The sequence below is a fragment of the Elephas maximus genome, chromosome 27, assembly GCF_024166365.1.
Source record: "Elephas maximus indicus isolate mEleMax1 chromosome 27, mEleMax1 primary haplotype, whole genome shotgun sequence".
NCBI classification, from domain to species: domain Eukaryota; kingdom Metazoa; phylum Chordata; class Mammalia; order Proboscidea; family Elephantidae; genus Elephas; species Elephas maximus.
Window position 1 is genome coordinate 13520126 of NC_064845.1, and position 23400 is coordinate 13543525.

A 23400-nucleotide genomic window follows, 5' to 3' on the forward strand; every position below is an offset into this window, starting at 1 on the left:
GGGAGGGTGGGAGGAAGGAAGATGCGAAGGAGGAAGGGAGGAAGGAAGAAGCGAGGGAGGAAGGGAAGAAGGGAGGAAGAAGGAAGGAGGAGGGAGGGAGAGAGGAAAAGAAAGGAGGAAGGAAGGGAGGGAAGGAGGGAGGCTGGGAGGCTGGGAGGCTGGGAGGCAGGCAGGGAGGGAGGGAGGGAGAAAGGAAGGTAGAAGACAAATGCTTCTTGGCTAAGTGAAAACAGCCATGTCCGTGGCATAATTCAGGCCAAAATGAGACACCGCTGGCTTTCCACTAGCAGAATTGTAGAGAACAGATCCGCAGTAACAGAAGGCTCAATCTGCCAACCGTGACAGTGAGAGCAGAAAGCAGGTATTTATTTCGGTGCCCCCTTATCCCCCTGCCGTCTGCTCACGCTGCATTTCCAGATGACACCTCCAGCTTCCACGCACCTCTCCCCTCTGTCAATTTCCTCACTGCCTTTGAGGCTCAGGCTTTATTTCTACTTTTTCTATTTCTGAACCTGTCGTTCCTTAATGGATCCGGGCTGCCAGGTCACCTCTTGAAGAGGAAAGTGTACTTAGCAGGACTCAGAGTAGATCACCCCAAGACATGGCTTGCAAACTATTATAGATTGAACTGTGTCCCCCAAAATTATCTGTCAACTTAGCTGGGCCATGATTCTCAGTATTGTGTGATTGTCCACCATTTTATGTGATTTTTCTGTATGTTGTAAATCCTATCACTATGATATAAGATGGGTTAGCAGCAGTTACGTTGATGAGGTCTACAAGATTAGATAGTGTCTTAAGCCAATCTCTTTTGAGATATAAAAGAGATAAGTGAGCAGAGAGACATGGAGACCTCACACCACAAAGAAAGCAGTGCCAGGAACAGAGCGTATCCTTTGGTCTTGGGGTCCCTGCACTTGAGAAGGTCCTCAACCAGGGGACGACTGATGACAAGGACCTTCCTCCAGAGCTGTCAGAGAGATAGTTTTCCCCTGGAGCCAGTGCCCTGAATTTGGACTTGTAACCTACTAGACTGTGAGGGAATAAATTTCTTTTCGAAAAGCCATCCACTTGTGGTATTTCTGTTATAGCAGCACTAGATGACTAAGACACAGAGAAGTGTGAAAAGCACTGATGATGAACGCATCTCCATTGGTTGTGTGTCTGCTACACGCAGGGCACTGTGGCAAGCTCTTTACTATGCCATCGCGCTGCAATCCCTACCACCATCTCCAACCCCCTCTGTCAGGTAGGCGTCATTGCAGAAATGCTAAAACTAAGAGTCAAAGAAAAATAGGATCAAAGGTGTATCAGCCAGGGAGTCTTTGATTGCAGGCCACAGAAACCAACTCTGGCAAACAGAAAAGGGAACCCATTGGCAGACATTAGGAGCTATATGCATTCTCAGAGAACCACTCTCAAAAACAGGAAGAGAACCAGGACAACTCCCAGCATGAGGAACTACTCCAACATCCATGTGGATAAATGGCCTCTACCATTTTTGTCAGACCTCACTGAAGTGCAAATTCTGGAAGAGAGAGTCAGAGTCCTAGCCTGCCTAGGAAAGGGCAGTTCTCCTACGTTTAGATTCCCACCAAGATGGAACAAAAAACAAACAAACAAGCAAATACACTTGCTGCCATTGAGTTGATTCCAACTCATGGCGACTCCATGTGTTACACAGAACTGCTCCACAGGGTTTTCTTCCCTGTAGTCTTTACAGAAGGAAGAAGACCAGCAGGCCTTTCTTCCTCGGGTGGCTTTGAACCACAACCTTAGGTTAGTAGTTGAGCACAAACCACATGTACCACCCAGGGACCTAGAGGGACAACAAGGTGGGGAATAACCCCACCCAAGGAAGGAAGGGGGGTAGACAAAAAGCACAGCCTACGTCCCTGGTATTCCTAAGTGGCAGGAGAAGAATTGGAGTCCAGGCTTTTCTGACAATAAAGCAACAGTACTTTTCTTGATGTTTGTGGAGGGGACGGGAAAGAGGATTAGGAGAGCCAGAAAGAGTGTCTAGGGGCTCAGTGCCCCTAAGTGCTGGACGTCCAATAGAAGTTTGACAAGATCTCATTGCATGAATAAATCAAAAAGATGCTAAGAAAGCTGATATTCTGACTCCAATTCTCCCTACTCACCGCCCTTAGAAGAACAGGCACCTGTTTTTCATCCTTGAAGTTTATCTGTCGGAACCACACATTGCTTGAGGGTTTGAGTGGAATTAAAAACCTGAGCTCTCCCTTTCTTTATGAAACCAAGGCATTGTCAGTGTGGCCCCTGTGGAACTGGACAGGGGACGCCTATGTGACTGCCGTGGGTCTAGGCAGGCACACGCAAAGGAATTTTTCTTTGCTGGGGGCTAGAAGGTAAACCACAGCGCTCACTTACCGCGTGCCTGCTTTCAGATGCAATCTGACGATTCTTGGAAGACAATGTGATGAACCTGGCACACTCTGCCTTCTTCCTCATTCAGGATCTCGGAAGCAGATGCCAGGAAGCATGCTGTTCTGGCAAAAAAAGAGAAGGAAAAAGGATCTTATAAATGAGGGTGGTAAGGACAGTGCCATCCTCAAGATATCAGATTTCTCTGTTGGAGTTTCCTTGATTCTGGGTATGTAGGAGGAGATTTTTCATCTTTAAAGAATTATATGGACTCAATGTAAAAAAATAACATTGAGGGAGCAGTACTTTTTCTGTTGACCCCACTGATCCTGTGATTAATGGCATTCACAGGGTCATACATCACTGGACTCGGAGCAATTCGATGTTCATTTAAGTTCAAAATGAGACCCTGGCCATGCGATTAAGAGGCTGGGATAACCGCGAAGTTCATTTGTATCATACGCAAGGTCAAGTTCCAACAGTGATATCTCAAAATAGTTCATTGTTGAAAGAATAAAGATGATGCTCAGGGATGAGCAGAGGTGAGGGAGACCCCCCCCCCCCAACACTAGTTCCTGTCAAAGAAGCTGAATGTTTCCCTGGGTGGGAATGGAATTCAAACAAACAACAAAAAAGAGCCAACCACATTCTTCTAAGCAACTCAAAGCAAAACTCATAGGAAATACTTTATTTTTATGACTATCATTCAGAGCTTATATCTTGTTTTGTGTGCTTAGCGCAGGGCTTTGGAGAAACAAAGGATAAAAGATATTATGGCTCCTCACAGAAGAGTAAAGAGACCAGAGTGCTCAGTTACCCTGAGCTGGAGTTTCCTTTGACCTCATATAGCTCACAATTTCTACAGTTCTTCTTTAATAATGAGAACAGTAAGTAGGCAGGCAGAATCTACAACTTGGATAACCCAAAGACCATTGTTATTTTTCAAGTTAGACACTTTAAACCAAGATCAGAGCACAAGAGTTACGTGTCACAGATTGCATTGTATCCCCCCAAAATATCTGTCAACTTGGCTAGGTCATGGTTGCCTTGTATGATTGTCTGCCATTTTATCTTCTGATGGGATTTCCCTGAACGTTGTAAATCCTATCACTATGATAGAATAAGATGGGTTAGCGACAGTTATACTGATGAGACCTATAAGATTAGGTAGTGTCTTAAGCCAATCTCTTTTGAGATATAAAAGAGAGAAGCGAGCAGAGGGATGTGGGGACCTCATACCACCAAAAAAGTAGCACCAGGAGCAAAGCGCATCCTTTGGACCTGAGGTTCCTGTGCTGAGATGCTCCCAGACCAAGAGGAGACTGATGCATCACAAGGACCCTCCTCCAGAGCTGACAGAGGAAGAAAGTTTTCCCCTGGAGCCGGTGCCCTGAATTTGGACTTCTAGCCTGCTGGACTGTGAGAGAATAAACTTCTCTTTGTTAAAGTCATCCACTTATGGTATTTCTGTTATAGCAGCACTAGATCACTAAGACAGTATGTCTGACGTATCGACTGTTATAAGTTCTACTCTGTCCTACAGGGTCTCTATGAGTTGGAATTGCCTCAAAGGCAGCAGGCTGGGTTTGTTTTATGAAGACCCAGTCAAGGGAAAACTTGAAATTTCAGTGTCAATAGTTCATGAGAGGTTCAACTTCCTACCCTTTCTTACACATAGTAGAAAGAGACAATGTCACAACTCAATGTGATTAAAAGCACATGTTTGGACAGAAATGCTTGCTCTCTTGGGCTCACTGTCAACACTCCATTTCTTTGAAAATTTGGAAGGTCAGAAACATCGATAGTAGTTTTCCTTTGAAAGGTACCTTTGGCTGAGTTCTTTGATACCTGCTTTCTCTTCTGTAACTAACCTTCTGGGAGCTTGGGACATGATAAAATCTTGCTAAATTCTCATTGAAATAAGGAAAATAAAGAAAGATTTAGTCAAAAAACAAATACTGAGCTATTATTTGACGATATCTTAACTAATCTAATGGTAACTTATCTAACAATTCAGTTGGTTAGGAAAAAAAAAATCTCACTACATAAGATTCATTTGTCCATTTAATGAGTAAACTCTTGATGAGCACATGCTATGAGCCAGGCCCTCTTCTACCAGGAACTGAGGATAGAGTAATGGGCAAAACAGTCTCTACCTTCATGGACTGACACTCAAGAGGGGAAGAAGGACAATGGACACGTGATTAACCAATTAATATTACCTTTCATGCCTTGACAAGAGCACCAAAGAAAATAAAACAGATTAATGTGATAAAGAGTAAAAAAAAAAAAGAGTAATAACCTTTATTCAGCATATATTATTTGATGAAATATATCTTTGTTATAAAACTGGTTTATTGCTATATATTTCTCCCTATATACTGCCACCTCCCTTTCTTGTTGGTTTAGCTATTCATTTTGCTTTACTGAGCTGAATAAGCGTCAACAGTGTCTGTATTTCTTCTGGGATGGACTGTCTGAGTCTAGGGTAATCTCAAAGTACCTTTTTTTATTCTAAAGCTTATGTCTGAGTAAGCTAAGCAAGAATTTTAGAGTCAATGATTCAACAGTGCGGAAGGTTGATTATAGCTTTGCTTTTACAAATAGCACAACTAAAAGCATCCACTTTCACTAGGCAACTCAGGCAGATATAAATATATGTTTTTAATAATTCTAATATATTTTAGATGTAGTGCTTAAAGCACTTTGTACAAAGTCATGAAACAAAAAAAAAATAGTGGCAGAGAAATGAATTATAAGTAAAGAATTAGATTTAGCTTTGGACACATTAAATGGGAAGGGTGCCTAAGAATCATGACAGACTCTGTTTCTTTGCCACCTGTGGCCATATCAGTTCCTAACTGACAGCTCTTATAATAATTTCTTGTACTGGCACAAACTCATTAAATTCCTTAATATACTTTATTAATAACTTGATTGTTCTCACCAGCAGGAACAAGGAGAATGTGGGAAAGGAAAATTCAGATGTAATCCACAAACCCAAATATATATAGCCTGAGTTTCAATCACTACCACCAACTCTTTGACCAGAGCTGCTAAAGAGATAAGGGAATACATACTTGGTTTCCTTTCCTTTGATTTGCACCATCATGAAAATACTCCTTAGTGGAATGGGCTGGAGGCAGACAGAAGAAAACAAGAGAAGCAAAATCGCTGCATAATTCGCTCGCTGAAGGAGAACTGATTATACAGGCAGTCCACAAGTTACGAATGTACGAATTATGGGCAACTGCTACCTGACCTTTCATGTTATGTAAATTTGCCTTCACTTTGAAACAATTGAACTAAACCCTAAAAAAAAACCCTATTCCCAACAAATTCTTCATCACAATCACCTTGACTTGCTGTACCTGCAGCTTTTAAATCACTGAAAAAACTTCCACCCTTTTCTGGCACTAAAAACAAAAACCAAACCTGTTGTCTTCAAGTTGATTCCAACTGATAGCAGCCCTGTAGGACAGAGTAAAATTGCCACATAAGGTTTCCAAGAAGTGACTGGTGGATTTGAACTTCTGACCTTTTGGTTAGCAGCCAAGCTCTTAACCACTACATCGGGGCTCCTTCCTTGCACTAAAGTAAGGCTAAGTGTGAACCATATGTACTTATTCCTACTTGCCTACAAATTCTTAAGGACACAGTTAAAAACAGGTCTCATTCGTACCCCAGGGACTGCCTGTATTGTCACAGTCTCCAGAATTACCACTTTACAAAAAAAACAAAACACTAGAACCCTCAGAAAGGTGAAGGAGACCCTTGTGCCCGTAGAAAGAAACCAACTCAATCTTCCTAATTCCATCTCTAAATGAAACCATTTTCTCTCATTCCATTGCATCAAAAGGGTGGAAAAAAACAAGGGCCAAAACTCAGAAAGCATAGAGAAATGTCTCACCGTGTGATAGAAATGATTACTTTCTGCAAGAAAATGGCTCTGAAGGACATCAGTAGCACTCCCATTCTTCAGTGCCACAGAAAATCATATTCTCTACTAGGACACAAATAGGAATGACAACATGGTCATTCCTCAATTGGGAAAATGAAAGTAGAACACATATTAGGTGACGTTAAGGAATTATCATAGTTTTCCTATGGCACAATAGTATCAGATAGTTTGTCCTTTTTGTTTTGTTTTGCGAGCTGTGGGCTCAAGTAATTAGAGGTCAGATGTCATGATATCTGCCACTTACACTTAAATGATTCAGTGAAAAAATGCATATATTCACATAAAGTAAGTGTGATAATATGATAACAAACGTTGAATAAAATTGGTGGGTAGGTGGGCTGCAATCCTTGTTCTACCTCTTCAACTTCTTTGTGTGTTTGAAAATGCTCATGCCAAAAAGTTGGAAAAAACACACAAAATGAAAGTGATATTTTCGTTTCCAATAGAGTGATAAGTACAACTATTTATAAAACAAGATAGAAAGCAATAAGTTTATTTGCTTGTTTATTTAAGCGTTATTGGAGCCAAAGCGGATAGTGACTAATCTGACTGGGGGAAAACAGGAAGACTTCACAAAGGACGTGCTATTTAAATCCTTACAAAAATGAAAAGGTTTTAATAGGCTGAGAAGGACGAGACATGCCCTCATGGCAGAGTGGCAGTATCCGGAAAGGTATAAAGACATTCAAGTATGTGAAATATCCAGGAAAGGGCAAGTGTGAACAAACATCTGGTGTGAACAGAGTAGGTTATGCGGGTTCAGGAGTGGGAAATGAGCAGAAAGGGGGGCTCAAGGTCAGGCTATAGAAGGCCTTGAATGCTATGCTCAGGACTTCCAACTTTATATTCTGAATAAAAGCAGAAACCATTGAAGGTTTGTCTGTTTTGTTTTTTGCAGAATAGCCAGACAAACATTTGTATGTTTCCCCACATTGTGTTACATTCTGATGTTTTGAAATATAGATGGAATAATAGAGATGATCAAGGGATAGCAGTTAGTACCTGTATGTGCATGCTCTGTGCCAGGCACTGTTCTAAGTGTGATGTATAAATGAACTCATTCGATTATCTCCAAATCCCAATGAGATGCGAACTGTTATCACTGTTCTCATTTTACAGAAGAGGAAACTGAAGCACAGAGGGGGCAAGCAACTTGCTCAAAATCACAGAGCTAGTAAGTGTCAGAACAAGGATTGGAACCTGGGCAGGCTAACTCAAAAACACCCTACCATACGGCCTCTCGTCTTATGAACAAAAGGAATATACACAAAGAATCCAGTTCTTGAGAATCCATTCTGAGAAACTCTTAAACTCTTAACCAAGGAATGTTACTGAGGCTAAAAGTAACACGTACACAGCTAATTATAAAACAAGATAGAGAGGACTAAGTGCCAAAATATGACTTTGTTTATTTGCTTGTTTATTTAAGTGTTATTGGAGCCAAAGAGGATAGTGACTAATCTGACTTGGGGAAAACAGGAAGATTTCACAAAGGAAGTGCTATTTAAATCCTTACAAAAACGAAAAGATTCTGAGGCTAAAAGAAACACACACGCGTGTGCGCACACACACGCTCATGGGGGTATTTATAAAGATAACGCTATACATGTTATTGCCATGGAAGCAAAATAAGACTACAGTTTTAATTCCTACATCAGAGTGGACAAAAGGGAGCTGAGCCAATAGAAGCAGAATTTGAATCTGACTGGCTGTGAAAACGTAAAGTAAGCTAAAACAATTTCCTCTAGGCACTCTCTAAGCCTTAGCAACTGCAGATCAGTCTAACCTACGCCTCCTCCCCCTCCCCCCAAAAAAACATTGCCGTCAAGTCAATTGCCCCATGGTTTCTAAGAACTGCCTGGTGGATTTGAATGGCCAAACTTTTGGTTAGAAGCCATAGCATTTAACCACTACGCCACCAGGGTTTCCCCTGAGGACATTTAGGAGTAATCTCTTTTCTTTGTGTCATGAGGTTCAGGCCTTCATGAAATAAAAGAGGTTTAGTGTTTAGGACCCCCCAAAAGAGGTTAACACAGAACAGAGCAAGGAACAGAGCAAGACGTCTTGAAGACCAAAGAAAAACTTTGACTCTTTTGTGGGTTTTTTTTTAATATTGGCCTAACCTCACCAGGGTTGAAAGGGCTTTCCCTCTCCTGGCTTGTGACAGGGCAGATGGAGCACACCAGAAGTGATGAGAGAGGCAGCTGGCCTTCCTTCAGACTAAGAAGCACAAATGAGATCGATAAATATTTTTGAAATCACACGTAACCTCTTATACCCAGACAGGCACAGAAAACCTCACACTCTTGGGGGATACTGTAATGGTAATGACCATCATCTTGTCCGACCTCAGTGATCAGTGAGGTCCCCGCCCAACTGAGATTCTTTGAGTCTAGGTAAGGGCGTTTTGGAATGTTTCGTTACCAATAAGTTGGAGATGTGATAAGGACCAAGAAAAATGTTGACAGCAGAGTATCTCATTTAAAGGGGCGATTGCATCTTTATTGTTAAGCCCTAGTCAGGGGAATAACTGAAATGCCTTTTTAAAGGTATCTCCATGTAGTTCTATCACGTAGTAAACTCCATTAAAGAGCTGGAGTAATGACACACCTAGCAGGCCCATTTAAAACATGAAGCAGAACACAATTACCATTGATAGCAATCTAAGCAAAGCCTCCGACCCCATTTGCTCAGACCTTGCTCTCTCATAAGTGGTTGGCCTTGGGCGTGCCCAGTCCAGCTATAGCCTGGCTTCTCTAACGCTCCTGTATCTAACATGCCTAGCAACTGCCCTAAGCCCCTGAGGCAACCATAAAAGCTTATGACTGAAGCCTGTCTACACCATCCCCTAAAATGTGTGGTTTGCCCCTAGCTGGCATTCAGCCCTGTACCAAGTTTGCACTCCAGTTCTCCGCCCACCTGGACTCATGCTGAATCTTGGCAGACTGCCACACTTGGTTTGGACTAGGCTTGGTGTGTCCCTCCAACCTCTGATGGATCAGCGCATGAATCTCAGTGGGGATTCCTGGATGTGGAGATGAAAATAAGCACAGCACGGGACCTGCTGCTGCATTATCCTTCCCAAACCTGGGCCTGAGTTAGATGACAGAGTCCTGGGCCCCAAACTGAGCCCGATGCCACAATGAGATGAGGCTTTAGGGTTTCAGAAGGAAAGGTGAAGAGATGTAAATTGTGGCCAAACAGCAGACTACAGCACATTATATTTTCCAACGGCTGCATCAGTGTTTCAGACTCCACATGTTCTTCCATTACCTTGTCACTCCCCAAAAAGATGCAAGATCTACTCCCCTCCTCTAAAAACTAGGCAGGACTCTGGGGCTGCCTGAACAAAAGAATGCTGTGGAAGTGACACTGCCTAGTTGACTTGAAAGAGTAGATTTGAAAAGGCAGTCCAGCTTCCTCTTGGCTCCGTATCTTGGGATACTCATCCTGGGAAGCCAGCCACCATGTGGCATGTAAGCCCAGACTACATGGAAGGGTTAAGGTCTCAGACAACAGCCAGCCAATGTCCAGTATCAAGCCCCAAGCATGTGAGTGACCAAGCCTTCAGATGATTCTCGCCCCTAGCTATCCCCGATTCTGGAATCTTTCAGTTGAAGCCCCAGACATTGTGGAGCAGAGACAAACCATCCTGGCTGCTCTCTCTGACTCACAGAATCCAGGAGCATAAGTGGTTGTTCTATGCTACTAAGTTTTGGGTAATCTGATACACAGTAATATATAACCAGAACATCCATCAAGGCCACTCCTTTAGGTAACCCTCCTTATAACCCCAGCGTCCTTTTTTTTTTTGCATCAAATGAGCATTCATATAGTATGGCACATTTTTAAGAGGTGGTTGCATGCCTGGTTCTGAGCCTTTCCCTTCTGTAACATCAGGTGTGATGGCCTGAAGAGCAAACTCTTTCGTCCGTTTCCCAAAGATGAGAAGCACAACCCCAAGACCACTTCCCACTACCCAACTTGAGAAACAGCTTTTCACAGATACAAGCATGGGCTGGAAGCTCTGCTGTCCAAAAAAGTCACCCAGAACTTCTTTCCTCACCCACAATCTTAAGCATCAAGAGACCTTCATGAGCACTCCCGATGCACAAAAAACCATAAAAACCAAACCAATCGCTGTGGAGTCAATTCCAACTCATAGCAACCCTACAGGACAGAGTAGAACTGCCCCCATAGAGTTTCCAAGGAGCGCCTGGTGGATTCCAACTGCGTACCTTTTAGTTAGCAGCCCTTAGCTGTTAATCACTATACCACCAAAGTCTCTCTAAATCAGGTACAGGCTTTTGCTTTCGGCTTGCCAACCAAAGTAACTGAATCTCTTATGAGTACACACACAGGTGTGCTCATGCAAGAGAACACACACTCACACATACCAGTGCTCGAGGGCACACATTCAGCAAGACTTCCTACCAAATGCAGCCCGGAGACCAAGTTAATCAGAAATACCTGCATTATTTCACACAACGTGACCTGGGCTCAACGCTGATTATTTCTGGAGCTATTATATGTTATGTTATTTTTACACTCGTTTCAACAAGCCTTGCTCTGTGTTTCCCAAGTGTAATCAATCACACTTCATTATTTTCAGGTTTCTCTCAGCTGTTACCCTTGGCATTGGGGTAACCAAGCAGAATTTCACAGCCCAAGCAAACGTGTTGGCTGTGTGTCATTTCCATTTCTCGATCTTGGCTGGCTACGGAAAATGGGGTTCAGGGCTATATTCGGTCATCTATCTTGCCGGAAAACCATCCTTCATCTGTTGCCCTTTTTTTTTTTTTTTTTTGTCCTGTTGCCAGAGAAATCTTCTCTTTCATTTTTATGCACTTTATAAGACATCGGCTTTTACTGAATTTTAATGTTAATACAAGGCACTCAAGTTTTGATCTTATAGTCTCATTTTTCATTTCATGAAAAACAATAAAAGCAGCAGAAAATGAATTCTTAGTAGGTTCACTTCGAAATGTCTCCAGTTCTGGGTTTCAGGATTCTAAAGTACATTAAACATTTGAAGTTAACAGAAAAAAGTCCCAAACCTAAGCCCACAAGAAGAAACACATTTAAGGCGGTTATTTAAGACACTGTCCTTAAACTCTTCCTTTCCTGCCAGAAAGTAAGCTGTGGCAGGCAGAGCAACCCCTCCTTCAAATGATAAAGCTGAAACAGGAAAATTTCAAACCTACATTTTTCTATGTAGGAATCCAGAATCCAAGTGCACTAAAAAAAATTCATAGACATGGAAAACTGGATATGAAGTTTCTACTGAAGTAGCAAAATTCCTACTTAGGGTGAAGGGCCATTCTCGAGCTAAGGATGTATCAAAAGCAAGCACAAAACATTGGCAAGGGGCGAGGGCTAGGCAAGTTTATACACATTTTCGTCACACAATATGTCCAGTCTGGCACGTTAAAACCCAAGAGCCAAACCTGTTGCCATCAATTTCAACTTACAGTGATCCTATAGGACAGAGTAGATCTACCCCATAGGCTTCTAAGAGGTTGCTGGTGGATTTTGGTTAGCAGCTGTAGCTCTTAACCACTGTACCACCAGGGCTCAGTCTGCCACATTACTGACTCCTAATTATTGAGTGTTGGGGCCCTGGTGACGCAGTGGTTAAGTGTTTGGCTACTAACCAAAAGGTTTGCAGTTCTAATCCATTGGGCCACTCCTTGGAAACTCTGTGGAGCGGTTCTACTCTGTCCTATGGGGTGGCTATGAGTCGGAATTAACTCAACGGCAATGGGTTTAATTATTGAGTGGGCGCAGTAGTAGTTCAATGGTAGAATTCTCACCTTCCATACAGGAGACCTGAGTTTGACTCCTGGCCCATGTGCCTCACACACAGCCACCACCTATCTGTCAGTGGAGGCTTGAGTGTTGCTATGGTGCTTCCAGACTGAGAAAGATTAGGAAGAGAGGCCTGGTGATCTACTTCTGAAAATCAGCCAATGAAAAAACGCTGTGGATCATAATGGACTGATCCCCAACCAGTCATGGGGATGGTGCGGAACTGGGCAGAATATCATTCTGTTGTACACGGGCTTGCCATGAGTGGGGGCTGAGTCTACTGCAGCTAACAACAGCAACAATCATTGAGTGTATAAAGCAGGGTTACCACCATCCAGTTCATTTTAAAACGTACCTACTAAAATGCATTTAATGTATGCAAAGCACTGTTCCAATTTCTGGAAGACTTTGAGACTTAGAGTTGAAGAAGATCCATTCTCAGTTTTCAAGGAAGTTGTGTGGTAAGAAGAGGAATAAAAAATCACTACAGCATCACCCATATTTCAAGCAGATCCGTGCCACACAGCAAGACAAGCCAAGGGCTTTGTGGCGTCCAAGGAAGATGAGAGGACACGTGGAACGGGAGAATCCGGGAAGCCTTTACATACATCTGGATTCCGAGCTGGCAATGGAAGCCTGCTGGTTAAGTGGGGCCCACGCATGGGCTTTGTTCAGCTCCCGCAGTATTGACAACATGTCTTCTGTAAATTCGTGGCCAATATTGAAACTTTGGGAAAGTTCACATAGACATCTGGAATACTGGGCTTCTCTTAGAAAATTAAAAGATTTGAAAATTCTGGGCCCACATTCCAATCTGGCAATGTTACCTACAGCTGAATAGTGGCTGTTCCTTTAAAACAGACACAGGCTCTTCAGTTTGCCACAGTCCCCACCACTCCCTGTTGTGCTACAGCACATGACCTGCTTCATTCCTTCCTTAGGTCTTCCTTGCCCCTGCAGGCGTTTGAGTCTGTCTTAAAGGATAGATACACCCTTTGCCATCAAGTCAATCCTGACTCATAGAGACCCTGTAGGACAGAGTAGAACGGCCCCATAGGGTTTCCAAGGAGTGTCTGGTGGATTCAAACTGCCGAGCTTTGGTTAGCAGTCATAGCTCTTAGCCACTACACCACCAGGGTTTTAGGATGTCAATACATAAAGTTGGAAAGGGAAGACTAGAGCAAAAGTATAGGGGCAGAAAAGTTTATGATATGTTCACAGAACTGTAAGCAACCTTCATGGCATTAAGAGTGAGCTAAAACCTAAAATTAAAAGTAGACGAATGGTAGCTGGACCCAGGGAGGGGATTCCACTGAGGCCTCCTAACATTAAGGTAAAGAGAGCTGACTTAACTTGGTTGAAATGTAAAGTCAATTAAGAAGGTAAGGCAAGAAAATGCCACCATCTTTAGTAGGTTTCAGAAAGATTAATCACAGGTGAACAAATCAGGGCTAGGAATCTACTGCAGAAATCCTTGTAAGTAAGTGACAGAAAGAATGGAGAGAAAGAGACAGTCTCGGAAAACAATTAGATAGCATAAATAGGGCTTGGGAACTGCTTAGATATGGTGATTGGGAAGAACTGAGGTGGGCAAAGAGAGACGAAAGCCCCAAAGTACCTCTATGGCTGGGGTCACAAACTCAAATGTCTTCAGGGGACAGGCATGTAAGAGGAATTTGCAAAATGGCAGATATAAAATGTCAGGAATTGGCAGAAACTTGAATGAACTGGAAAATGCAAATTCAAAATCAATTTATAAAAACAAACAAAACACACTGTGCCCATCAAACAAAATGTGTTGGTGCAACAAAATCAGCTAGCAGCTCTCATTCTGACTCTTGAAACTGGGCAGTAACAGAAATGAAACATAAGAAGGAACATGTTCAGGGAAAGGAATATGATTCTGGCTTTAAACTGATTGAATAAACATGCTTGTAGGTCATTGTTGTGGACTGAATTGTGCACCCCTGCCCCAAAAAATAGATGGGTGGGTGGGTGGATGGGTGGGTGGGTGGATGGATGGATGGATGGATGGATGGATGGATGGATGGATGGATGGATGGATGGATGGATGGATGGATGGATGGATGTTGGAATCCTAACCCCTATACCTGTGGATGTTATCCCATCTGAAAGTAGGGTTTTCTTTGTTATATTAACGAGGCCATACCAATATAGGTTATGTCCCACACCTAATCACTTCTTCGTTATATGGAGCAGCATAGACTCAGAAACAAGCAAGCACCAGTGGGGAAGATAGATGTCATGTGATCATTGTTAAGGAACCTGGGCTCTAGAAGTTCAAAAAGGTAAGGATTTTCCCCCCAAAGATTACAGAAAGAGAACCCTCCCCTATAACTGATGCCCTGAATTCAGACTTCTGGCCTCCTGAACTGTGAGAAAATAAGTTTCTCTTCTTTAAAGCCTCTCACTTGTAGTATTTCTGTTACAGCAGCACTAGAAGACGAACGCAATCAGCACATAGAGATGTTCACCAGGTCAGAGTAAGCACACACCTGAAGCTCAGGAAAGGGAAAAAGGCAAAAGTTTTAATTTGAGAGCCAATGAATGAATGACAGAGTCTGGAGTTTGAGAAGCAAGGGGATCAGGGACTTATCCACTTGCAGATGTTAGTTGAGGCAAAGGAAGAAAAGAACCAAGAATAGAGGGTAGGAAGAGAAGCATCTCAATGACTGGTCCTCAGGGAGCACTAGCTCCTTGGGTGTGGGACAATAAAGAGGAGGCAAGAAGCTGTTGGAGTAACAGGAAGTAAACTGAAATAATAGTGTCATAAAAACATAGGAGGAACTTTTTTTTTAAGAAAAGGGAAGTGATTCTGAATATGAAAATACTGGCTATAAAATACTATCCTCTTAAGGATCCATTTAATTAAAATACCTTGAAAATCAAAAGAGAAACAAATAGAAGGTAAAAGGTTCCAGCTAATTCTACCACATTCCTACCCCTCTCTTTCTCCCCAAAGTAATAATTTTTTTGGGAAAAGCTTTCTATAGTGTTAAATAAATAGAATTTTATCTATTTCTAGATCTCCTTTGACTTCGCCTTTGCTCCAGGATAAGTTCCCGTAACTACATAATGGCTAAAAGGCAAAATGATGTTTTCCACCATGGGCTTGACCCCTGAGGCCAGCAAAGGCAGATGGGACAGTGCATTCTACATGATTTTTTGAGATCCTCCTCACTGCCTTTCTTTGGTTAGATTTGAAACAGCCCCAAGAAGCCAGGTTTCCTGGGTGTCACTCTCCTTTCCCTGGGCAGCTGGGAAATGAGTAGTGAGTTGCAAAGATGCCACAATAAACAGGAAGCCTTCCCTGGGTGAAAATATAGAGGGAAATCAAGAAAAAGTGTATCCCGAACCTCCTTCCCAAAACAGTAAATCTGGAATCGAATTCATTTTATGGTTCTCACTATTGCAGAAGCCAAAATTACTCCTAAATCAGCCAGCTGGTATCCCAGGTGACAACATGCAGGGCCAGTGATTTTGCTTTAAAAATAAATAAATAAATGTTCTCCCTGCTTTGCTGGGAAGATGAAATAGTGAATAGACATGGCACACTCTTTTTAAATCAAGGAGCATCTGTCACCCAGCAGCTTCTCAGGGAAATTGTAACGTCTGGCTACGAATTGCTGTAATCTCCATGTAAGAAGAGGCATGTGGCAACAGGGCTTGATCCAGTTGGCTCTGGAGACCTGTATGAGGCCCTGAATAGCAGAATGGCAGAGTTCCACCTTGGATCCCTTCTGCCCAGGGAAATAGTGGGCATGTGTGTGATTCCTGCCAAGGCTACTTTTTTCCTGATATTTCTCTCTGTTCTGTAGCTCAACCTTTCTCAGCCCTCAAGTGGCCAGACATTTTTGTGCTATCATCAGATGTAAAGTACATCATACATCATAAATTTTGAAAAAGTTCTGAAGTTTATGAAGGATTTACTTCTTATAAATTAGAGTAGGTGTGAGGTTATCCTGGTATCTTTGCTTTCTCTCACTCTCTTGCATTCTAACATGCTTTCTTGAAAGAAACAGATGGTTTTGAAGTGAGAACCAGTCCCTTTCCCTCATGGAATAGTGCAAATCCTATTTAATTTACATGACTTTCCTACCTTTCTGCCTCCCATGCATAGCTTTCCTCTTCTGAATCTACACGGTATTTTTAGACAGTAGTATTTATCTTAAAACAATCCTGGCTGCTAACCAAAAGGTCAGCAGTTGAAACCCACCAGCAGCTCTGTGGGAGAAAAGACCTGCAATTTGCTCCCATAGAGATTATAGCCTAAAAAGAAAGCCACCAAAACGTATTATAATCAAACTTGCCAAAACCAAAGATGAAGAGAGAATTTTAAGAGCTGCTAGGGATAAACAAAAAGTCACCTACAAAGGAGACTTAATAAGACAAAACTCTGACTACTCAGCAGAAACCATGTACGCTAGAAGGCAATGGGATGACATATAAAGCCTTGAAGGAAAAAAAATTGCCAGCCAAGAATTATATATCCACAAAACTGTCTCTCAAATATGATGGCAAAATTAGGGTATTTCCAGACAGACAGAAGTTTAGGAAATTTGTAAAAACCAAACCAAAATTACAAGAAATACTAAAGGGAGTTCTCTGGTTAGAAAATCAATAACATCAGATAACAATCCGAGACTAGAACATATGACAGAGCAACCAGGTATCAACCCAGATAGGGAAATCACAAAAATAAATCAATATTAAAAAATACTCAAAACTGGGGAACAACAATAGCATAATGTAAAAGATGACAACACTAAATCAACAAAAAGGGAGAAGTCAAAGCAATACAAAGAAATAAAAGATTGGTTTAGACTTAGAAAAATATGGGTAAATATTAAGGCAACCATGGAGGAAACTAATGATCCTACACATCAAAATAATAAAAAAAGAAAAACATAAAAACTCACCAAATACAAAATCAACAAGGAAAAAGAAGAAAAGAAATACATTTAAAAAAAGCACAGCACAGAACATTAGTGGAACAAAGAAACTGAACACACAAAAAAAGACATCAAAACAACAGCACTGAGCTCATGCCTATCAATAATTATGCTGAATGTAGATGAAGTAAATGCACCAATAAAGAGACAGAGAGTGGCAGAATGCATAAAAAAAATAGGATCCATCTATATGCTGCCTACAAGAGACACACCTTAGACTTAAAGACAAAAACAAACTAAAGCTCAAAGGATGGGGAAAAAATATATGCAGCAAACAATACTCAAAAAAGAGCAGAAGTAGCAATATTAATATCTGACAAAAAAGACTTTAAAGCAAAATCTACCACAAAAGATACAGAAGAACACTATATAATAATTAAATGGTCATTACACCAGGAGGACATGGCCATAATAAATATTTATGCACCAAGTGACAGGGCTCCAAAATACATAAAATGAACTCTAACAGCATTGAAAAGAGACATAGACAGCTTCACATAATAATAGGAGACTTCAACACACTGCTTTCAGTGAAGGACAGAACATCCAAAAAGCAGCTGAATTAAGACATGGAAGATCTAAATGCCACAATCACCCAGCTTGATCTCATAGACATATACAGAATACTCCACTCAACAGCAGCCAAGTGTACTTTCTTTTCCAACACACATGGTACATTCTCTAGAATACACAACATATTAGGTCACAAAGCAAGACTTAACAGAATCCAAAACACTGAAATATTACAAAGCATCTTTTCTGACCAGAAGGCCATAAAAGTAGAAATCAGTAACAGGAAAAGCAAGAGAAAAAAAAAAAAAAAAAAATCAAACTCATGGAAACTGAACACCTTGCTCAAAACTACTGGGTTATAGAAGAAATTAAGGACAGAATAAAGGAATTTACAGAATAAAATCAGAATGGAAACACATCCTACCAGAACCTTTGGGACACAGCAAAAGCAGTGCTCAGAGGTCAGTTTATATCAACAAATGCACACACAAAAACAAGGCCAAAATCAAAAAATCATCCCTAAAACTTGAACAAATAGAAAGAACAACAAAAGAAAACCTCAGGCATCAGAAGAGAGCAAATAATAAAAATTAGAGCAGAATTAAATGAAAAAGAGAACAGAAAAAACAATTGAAAGAGTTAACAATACCAAAAGCTGTTTCTTTGAAAAATTAACAAAATTGATAAACCATGGGCCAAACTGACCAAAGAAAAACAGGAGAGGAAGCAAATAACCTGGATAAGAAATGACATGGGCGATATTACAACAGACCCAGCTGAAATTTAAAGAATCACATCAGATTACTATGAAAAATTATACCCTAACAAATTTGAAAACCTAGAAGAAATGGGTGAATTTCTAGAAACGCACTACCTACCTAAACTAACACAAACAGGGGTAGAACAACTAAATAAACCCATAACAAAAGAAGAGATTGAAAGGTAATTTAAAAACTCCCAACAACAACAAAAAAACCCTGGCCTGGACGGCTTCACTGCAGAGTGCTGCCGAATTTCATAAAAGAGTTAACACCACTATTACTAAAGATATTTCAGAGCATAGAAAAGGGTGGAATACTCCCAAATTCATTCTATGAAGCCAGCACAACCTGATACCAAAACCAGGTAAAAACACTACAAAAAAAGAAAATTACAGACCAATATCCCTCATGAACATAGATGCAAAAATCCTCAACAAAATTCTAGCCAAAAGAATTCAACAATATATCAAAAACAGAATTCACCATACCCAAGTGGAATTCATACCAGGTATGCAGGGATGGCTCAATATTAGGAAAACAATTAATGTACTCCATCACATAAATAACACAAAAGACAGGAACCACATAATCTTATCAATTGATGCAGAAAAGGCATTTGACAAAGTCCAACACCCATTCATGATAAAAATTCTCAGCAAAATAGAAATAGAAGGGAAATTCCTTAATATAATAAAGAGCATTTACACAAAGCCAGTGGGAACTCTGGTGATGTAGTGGTTAAGAGCAACAGCTGCTAAACAAAAGGTCAGCAGTTTGAATCTACCAGGCGTTCCTTCGAAACCCTGTGGGACAGTTCTACTTTGTCCTATAGGGTTGCTATGAGTCGGAATGGACGCGACATCATCCTAAATGGAGAGAGTCTGAGAGCATTCCCCTTGAGAACAGGAACTAGACAAGGATGCCCTTTATCACCACTCTTATTCAACATTATGCTGGAGGTCCTAGCCAGAGCAATTAGGCTAGAGAAAGAAATAAAGGGCGTCCAGATTGGTAAGGAAGAAGTAAAAGTATCCCTATTTGCAGGTGATATGATCTTATGCACAGAAAACCCCAAGAATCCACAAGAAAAATACTGGAACTAATAGATGATGTCAGCAAAGTTTCAAGATGCAAGATAAACATACAAAAATCAGTTGAATTCCTCTACACCAACAAAGAGAACTTTGAAGAGGAAATCACCAAATCAATACCACTTACAACATCCCCCAAGAAGATAAAATACTTAGGAGTAAATCTAACCAGAGATGTAAAAGACCTATACAAAGAAAACTATAAGACCCTACTGCAAGAAACCAAAAGAGACCTACATAAGTGGAAAAACTTACCTTGCTCATGGATAGGAAGACTCAACATTGTAAAAATGTCGGTTCTACACAAAGTGATCTACAGATACAATGCAATCCCGATCCAAATTCCAAGGACAATTTTTAGTGAGATGGAAAAACAAATCACCAACTTCATATGGAAAGGCAAGAGGCCCCAAATAAGTACAGCATTACTGAAGAAGAAGAACAAAGTGGGAGGCCTCACACTACCTGATTTTAGAACCTCTTATACCACCAAGGTAGTCAAAACAGCCTGGTACTGGCACAACAACAGACACATAGACCAATGGAAGAAATTTGAGAATCCAGGCATAAATTCAACTAGCTATGAGCAACCAATACTTGACAACGGCCCAAAGTCCATTAATTCAGGAAAAGATAGACTCTTTAACAAATGGTGCTGGCATAAATGGATATTCATCTACAAAAAAAAAAAAAAAAATGAAACAAGGCCCATACCTCACACCGTGCACAAAAACTGACTTGAAATGGATCAAAGACCTAAATATGAAATCTAAAATGATAAAGACTATAGAAGAAAAAATAGGGATAATGCCAGGAGCCCTAAAACAGGGCATAAACAGAATACAAGCCATAACTGACAATGCACAAATACCAGAAGTGAAACTAGATAACTGAGAGTGCCTAAAAATCAAACACTTACGCTCATCCAAAGGCTTCACCAAAGGAGTAAAAAGACAACCTACAGATGGGGAAAAAACTTTGGCTACAACATATCCAATCAGGGTCTAAGCTCTAAAATCTACAAGATACTGCAAAACTTCAATGACAAAAAGATAAATAACCCAATTTTAAAAAATGGGCAAAGGTTATCAACAGGCACTTCCTCATTCAGGTGACTAACAGGTACACGAGGAAATGCTCACAATCATTAGCCATTAGAGAAATTCAAATCAAAACTACAATGAGATACCATCTCACCCCAACAAGGCTGGCATTAATTCAAAAAACACAAAATAATAAATGTTGGAGAGGTTGTAAAGAGACTGAAATACTTATACACTGTTGATGGGAATGTAAAATGGTACAACCACTTTGAAAATTCGTTTGGCACTTCCTTAAAAAGCTAGAAATAGAAGTACTATACAATCCAGCAATCCCATTCCTTGGAATATATCCTAGAGAAATAAGAGCCTTCACACAAATAGATATATGCACACCCACGTTCATTGCAGCACTCTTCGCAATGGCAAAAAAGATGGAAACAACCCAGGTGCCCATCAGCAGATGAATGGATAAACAATTTATGGTATATTCATACAATGGAATACTACGCAATGATAAAGAACAATGATGAATCCTTGACACACTTCATAACATGGATGAATCTGGAAGGCATTATGCTGAGTGAAATTAGTCAGTATCAAAGGGACAAATATTGTATGAGACTACTATTATAAGAACTCAAGAAAAGGCTTAAACACAGAAGGAAATGTTCTTTGATGGTTACGAGGATGTGGAGGGAGGGAAAGGAGAATTCACTAACTAGATAAAAATAGTAGACAAGAGTTATCTCAGGTGAAGGAAATAACAACACAATACCGGGGAAGCCAGCACCACTGGACTAAACCAAAAGCTAAGATGTTTCCTGAACACAACCAAACACTTCGAGGGACAGATTATAGCCTGGGAAGCCTGATGGGACAGTTCTACTCTGTTCTATAGGGTTGTTATGAGTCATAATCAACTCCATGGCGTATAACATCAATTCATCTTATGTCTTTATCCCCCATGCACTTAGATGCTGCAAGTAAAAGTTTGGTCTCCCCTGTGAGATTGCAAACTGGTTGAGGGCATGGCTCTCCTTGAATGTCTTCATAGTCTTCGTAGCACCAGCACTGTGTCACGCCACCACTCCCTCCTAATAGTCTCCCACTGAACAAAGGAGTCACAAGCAAAAGAAAAACAGGCTCAAAGAATTTTCTTCTGTTATTTAAAGGAAATATGTAATTACCTCCATAGCACTTTGCCAATTAAATTCATGCTGCTAATTGCCATGTAGGAAGAAATTCCATTTGAGGAAAAGATATTTCCAGGGACTTCTGCTAAATTCAGGAAAGAGTTTTTTTTTATTATTATTATTTTAACCATGGAACACTTTCCCTTTTCCTTTCTTCATGAAAATCACTATAATTTCAACCGGATGCTGTTTCTCAGACCATATCCCTTGTCATTCTAAGTAGGCTGAAGATTTGCCAGCATTTATTCATTCCTTTGCTCATTCTTTCGTTTGATGACGTCTGGCAGTGTTCTAGATTCTAAGAATCATACTGGGTGAATCGGACAAAGCCTCGCCCTCAGGAAACTGACATTCCAATGGGGAAAGTAGACAATACATGTAGGAATCAGTAATTTCACGGAGTGATCACTGCTAAGGAGAAAAATAAATTGAGAAAAGGTGCTAGAGAATGATGAGGAAATAGAGTGATCGAGGGAACGCTCTCTGAAGAGGTGATATTTGAGTGGAAACTCAAAAAAAAGCAATCGAGCAAGGAATGCTGGAGTAAGAACATCTGGGTAAAGAGCATCCAGGCAGAGGGAACAGCCAAGTGCAAAGGCCCCAGGGCAGATCTACCTTGGGGCGTTCAAAGAATAATAAAAAGGCAGAGCGTCTAGGGCAGAATAGCGAAGGGGGATGAGATTGGCAAGGTTGGCAGAACCAGATTTATATAAAAACATTGCAAGAAAAAGAGAAAAAAAAAAAAAAAAGCCTCCCTAACATGACAAAAGAGATAAAAAGTGGCTCTTTTGCTAATGGTCTCAATCGAATTCAACTCTACGTCCACTGTTGTCTTTTTATTGGTTGTGGAATTTGTTAATCTTCCCCTTATGGAGAAAACATGGATGCTGAATCCTCTCGAATTGAGACCCTTCCCCATGATTCAATACAGAAGAATCAATAGCCAATGAGCTATAGTAGATAACCAAGCCAGACATTTCTGAGCAAAGGGAAATCTTGAAGCCTGAATTTATCCTTATTGGTTGTTGACATCTTTTAGACAAAAGTATTTTCAGCTTTCTACTTTTCTTCCTACCATGCAAAAAATAGTTGTATCAGCATGTGACAACCCACTCTTTATTTCTAAGGGAATAAAACAACAACCACAGGAGGTATCTATTTGTAGCTATTCATACAGAGTAGAAGCCATTTTATTTACCTTAAATCTATCACATTTAATTTACTTTAGTATTGAGTCAAAATCCTGGAATAAGATTTTGCTTCTCAGTCATATTAATACAAAGTCAATGTTTTTATATCAATGGTCTAAGGAACCCTGGTGGCGCAAAGGTTACGCACTCAGCTAACCAAAAGGTAGGCCATTTGAACCCATCAGCAGCTCCACGAAACAAAAGACCTGGCAATCAGCTCACATAAAAATTACAGCCTTGGAAACCCTATGGAGCAGGTCTACTCTATCCTATAGGGTCATTATGTGTCTAAATTGACTCAACAGCGCTCAACAACAAAACACACAAATTTAGAATCATTGATTGCTTCTAAAGGGCCTTTAGAAATCTAAAATTTTCAAATGTCTAGCTTGAAGTCCTTGGGGCTCTACCAAGTTAAGCTAGTCAGTTCCAACTTGACCCCCAGTTCATCTAAGGCGGTTCTTTCTTTACCTGTGTAACAT